Source organism: Salvia miltiorrhiza, unplaced genomic scaffold (genome assembly GCF_028751815.1).
Source record: "Salvia miltiorrhiza cultivar Shanhuang (shh) unplaced genomic scaffold, IMPLAD_Smil_shh original_scaffold_468, whole genome shotgun sequence".
Classification (NCBI taxonomy): domain Eukaryota; kingdom Viridiplantae; phylum Streptophyta; class Magnoliopsida; order Lamiales; family Lamiaceae; genus Salvia; species Salvia miltiorrhiza.
Window position 1 is genome coordinate 657,115 of NW_026651556.1, and position 5,386 is coordinate 662,500.

Below are 5,386 nucleotides of genomic sequence, written 5' to 3' on the forward strand. Positions count from 1 at the left end.
CTCTCCCTGTTTCATCTCTCCAAGTCCATCCATCCTTGGTACCTGCACAAAGTTTAATCCCAGACACAAGACTGACCAACTGCGTGACTCCTTCCTTCTCTCTCTCAAACAACTCTCTTCTCCACCTCAACTCCCAAACCCACCCTGTATCAGTCCAGTTCCCATTTTCACAAATTACAGCTTCTTTGTTCACACTCAACTGGTAAAGTATAGGAAAAATAAACTTCAAAGGCTTTTGACCAACCCACCAATGACTCCAGAAATTAAAGAACTTCCCATCCCCCACTTTTGGCTTCAAATTTTTGACAAACCAAGAGTCACTCGTACCACCCCCTGCAGAAACGATCTTCGGCCACCACCCATCTCTAAATCTGCCTCTCCCCACACTCTCAAGACCTGTCTCTCCCCACACAACCTCACCATAAATGGATCTAACAACTCTGGCCCAAAGAAGATCCCTCCCTGAAAGGTACCGCCATAACCATTTACCAACGAGTACCTGATTAAACCACTCTAAATTCTTAAACCCCAAACCTCCTGCATCTTTTGAATCACAAAGCACCTTCCATTTCACCCAAGCAATCGCACTTTTATTAGCACCCCCTCCCCACAGAAAACCACAAAGTAAAGAATTTAACGAACTCACAGTTGATTTTGGTAAACAAGTAAAAGAAAGCTGGTAAATCGGTATGGATTGGAGAACGGCCTTCACCAAAGTCACACGTCCCGCAAGAGAGAGCTTTCCATTTTTCCACGAATCAATTTTCTTTCTCACTTTCTCAACCAAGTAGTTCCAATCAGCCACCTTCTTACCCTTCCTGCCTACTTTCATACCGAGATAGTTGAAAGGGAAGGAGCCAACACCACAGCCCAAAACCGCCGCCATCCTCTCGATCTTACCATCCTCCACGTCAACTCCGAAAAGACTACATTTTTTAAAATTCACAGCCAACCCTGACAGTAGCTGAAACACTCTGAGGATCCTTTTTATTGCCACTGCATTTTTTTCTTCATCTTCAACCAAGAAGACTGTGTCGTCAGCATATTGGAGATGCGAGATTGCAATACAGTCGTTTCCCACCTTAGCCGGCTGTATCAGATCCTTCTCCACGGCTCTTGTGATCAAAGAATGTAGCCCCTCTGCTGCAACAAGGAAGAGAAACGGGGATAGCGGATCCCCCTGCCGTAATCCTCTTTCTAAACTCAGCTCACCAGATGGGGATCCATTCACCAAAATATTAGTCGTCGCCGAAGAGATACAGCCTCGGATCCATTTTCTCCAACGCGGCTCAAAATCCATTCTTTCAAGCATCGTATCCAGAAAATCCCATTCCACGGAGTCATAGGCTTTTGCAAAGTCCACCTTGAAGAAAATCCTCCCCTTTTTCTTCTTCGAAGCCTCCGCAATTGCTTCATTCAGGACCACCACCCCATCGAGGATATATCGCCCTCCAATGAAGGCACTTTGATTATCCGATATAACTGAATCCATCACCTTTTTCATCCTGATTGCCAAGATCTTCGCAATGACTTTGTAGAGGCTACAGATAAGTGAGATCGGTCTAAACTCCTCGAGCGAGCAAGCTCCTTCTTTTTTTGGAATGAGGACGATGAATGAGGAATTGCATCCCCGCGGAATTTTGCCGTTGGCGTGGAATTCGCTCATCACCTTTAAGAAGTCCTTCTTGATAATCTCCCATGACGCTTTCCAGAACTTGAAGTTAAAGTCGTCTAGTCCCGGGCTCTTGTCCCCGTCGCAGCTCCATATGGCCTCTCGAATTTCCATCTCCGAAAAAGGTTTGATCAATTCTGCATTGCTTGCTGCAGAAATTTTATGAGTAACGAAGTCTCCCGGTAGCGTAGGAAGAACACGCTGCGTCTTCTTAAAGTGCTTCTGGAAAAAGGTTTTGATCTTCTCCTTAATAATCTTTGGATCGTCAATCCAGCTGCCGCCATCTGTCAACCCTGCAATTTCGTTCTTCTTTCTTCTCCCAACAATAGCTTTGTGATAGAAACGAGTATTCAGGTCGCCCTCCTTAACCCATTTGACTTTCGCTTTTTGTTGGAGAAGACTACTTTTTTCCTTGGATTTCAGAATAATCTTCGCTTGCAGTTCGTTCCTTCTGATTGACTCGCTTTCATCAAGATCGAAGGTGTCGTCGAAGATGTCAAGCTCATGTAACTCATCCTTCAACTCTCTTAAACCATGCTCAATGTTGCCGTAGGTCCTCAGATTCCACTCTTTCAAGGCCAACTTAAGTACTTTCAGTTTCTCTTTGAAAACAAAGCAGCTCCAACCTTCAATCTTAGCATCTTCCCAAGTTTTCTTAACCAACCTACTGAAATCAGGGTGATAGAGCCAAGAGTTGAGGAACCTAAAAGGTTTAGGTCCCCATTCCTGATTTTTTGTAGTCAGAAAAATAGGACAGTGGTCAGATACCGATCTCTGAAGGCCCCTTCCGACTGTGCCCGGCCATTTCTGCATCCACTTCTCGTTGACAAGAAATCTGTCCAGTTTGCTTTTGCATCCACCATTGGGTTGATACCACGTGAATTTTCTCCCATGTGTTCTGATTTCCAACAAATCGCTTTGCCGTATGAACGCATCAAAATTCCTTGCGTCTGCTTGATTGAGAACGACACTTTTCCCCACCCTTTCTCCCGGATCGCGCACTGCATTGAAGTCGCCAAGAATACACAGACAGGAGTCTTTGTTTTGAAGAGCAATTGTATGAAGTGCATCCCACAGGGACTCCTTCTCGGTGCTTCCATATACCATATAGTTTATTAATTATGGTAATTTGTAAATTGTAAAACAAAAAATTTAAATATTTAAATCATTTCACTTGTATCAAATCAAGCAAGACAACCCTCATGCTCCAACCTCCTATTGGATGGAATGGGCTCAGTAAGGGCCGAAGATTATTATTTTTCCACAATTTCAACAAATTTGATAGTAGAGAAAAAACAATAATAATAAGGGAGTGAAGCGCCCCCATCAAGCAAACTTTTTTTTTAAAAATCTTTTTACTCATAAAATCGTCAAATTATCGATTTTTAGTGCGATTTTATTTGCAAGAGCCCATATCATCAAAATTTTAGTCTAATTGTCTCTAACCATCTCGAAATCAAATTAATTAAAAAAACATACAATCTTTATCAAAGATTTTTTCTATGTTCACCCCTGTTTGCATGCATGCTAATACATAATATTGAAAACATGAATTTACTTGATTTAGTTTTCGTTGATGCTAAGGGAACAAATTAATTTGCATGATTGAGATATGCACGCAGGTAAAGATTAAAGGGTAAATGTCATTCGTGGAAAAGGGAACAATATTAATTTGAGATAATTAAACTCTACTTTTATGTTGTGCACGCGTGACAAAGGAGGGAAAGGGTTGTTTTCAAACCCAGCATTATGTTTAATTTAGCTGTATTAGTAGTAATAATAACTAGCTATCTAGTGATAATTGATTAGGTTATCATTAAAGAGAATTATACATTACTAGCTAGTGCTTTATTGAAACCGGATAAAAAGTTGTCTAATGTCTTCATTTTGTTTTGCTTAATTAAATATATATGAAGTAAAATAGAATGCATGGAGCCAAATGTAAAGCATGTTGCGGAAACATGCCAACCACACTACACACAAAAATCGGCTTTTACACATTTACGTAGTTTGTGGACGACAATTAAGAGGTTATTTTATGAGATTTTTGTATAAGGTAAACCAAAATAACTAAAATAAGAATTTGAAGTTTACATTATTAGGTTCATTAGCTGCAAATTGGTTTTAAGATTGCTTAGAAATATATATGTACGATAACTTCGTAGAATAAGGTAAAAGATAGAATAGTAGTACGATTTAGGATTGATTGCATTGCACCACACATAACCACTCTTGTACTATTTTGACACAAGTTTTAAACTTTGCAAATTCAACACAACACAACACAACCTATTGATTTCAGTGCAGATTAAACATGCCCAAAGTAATTCTGGCGTTCTCATATTAATTAACGCGGCCAACTTTTCTATAAAGACATCGCTGAAAGAAGCAATTAGGACTAACTAGCAAGCTCTCATCTACCTCCTGAATTCTGGATTGAAGCAGTTAACACAACATGCTACACTCAAAACAAATTGTTCATGACTCAACGGCATGGAAAAACTTCATACTACGAACTGTGGAATAACATAAATCATTTTCATACGTTTGGATGTTTGTGTTACGTTCACAATAATGGTAAGGATTTGTTAAAGACTCAAAGATACTTTTTATAAAAGCAAATGCCAACTTTATAATTAAAGAGTTAATTGCATAAATTATTGAACTTTGAAACAATTCTCATTTTGCAACAACTTTAAGATTAGTATTAAAATTACTCAACTATTAATTTTTTTCTTCTCATTTTGCTATATCGCCCATTTTCCCGCCAAGTGATCGTTTGAAATAATTCTATCTCGCCAATTTTGTTTATTGCAAACCAACGTCATTTTAGTAATCGATGGATTTGGATATGTAGGATTTCAGACCACTTCAGCGTTAAATTGGGCCGTAAAATTGGCGAGATAGCATAATGAGAAAAAATTGTTAATTGAATAATTGTAATCTTAACATTGATGTGTAAAATAAGAATTATTTGAAAGTTCAGTAATTTAATTATATGCAATTAACCCTTTTATAAAAGTATCATTTACGTAATATAACTGGTCAAGTCTGGTCTATGGAACGGGTTGCAAATAGGACATTATAGTAGGACACTTATAAGTATCATATTAAATAATACTCCTGCATGGTGTGCGCGCGGACTCCTGGGCAACATTTTTTGTGAAAAATTATTGCAAGTCGGAATTAATTTGTCGTTAGAAAAATTGGACGTGCATAATTTGCAAAATCGAAAGTTGATGCTAAATTTGAAAGTCAAGATCAACTTGTAATTTTGTGTAAAGATTGTAATTTAATTACCCTAATATGGAGACTTCATGTTGGTCGGCAAATAAGCATATGATTTATTGTTTTTCTAGCTTTTCTCGCAGCAGGTTTCAACTGACAAATTATGATCTCCACAGAAAATATATTCAATGCGACAGATGAATTACGTACCTTATAAATTGATGTTTCGAAAAAGAAAAGAAAAGAAGAAGCAACGAGACATCGATATCATCTCTTTTCGCGTGTTTCCTAGTCTAACTAGCATGGTAAAGATTCATAAAATTCAAAATAAGCAATGATTCGACAAAAAAGTTTGTGGCAATGAGACATCATCACTTTTGTGATTAATTAGTAGTTGTAGACAAGTTTGTGAGTTGAAAGCTCCAACTTAATTTTACGATAATTCTTGGATTGATGAGATCCCTACAAGCTTATACAAAATATAAT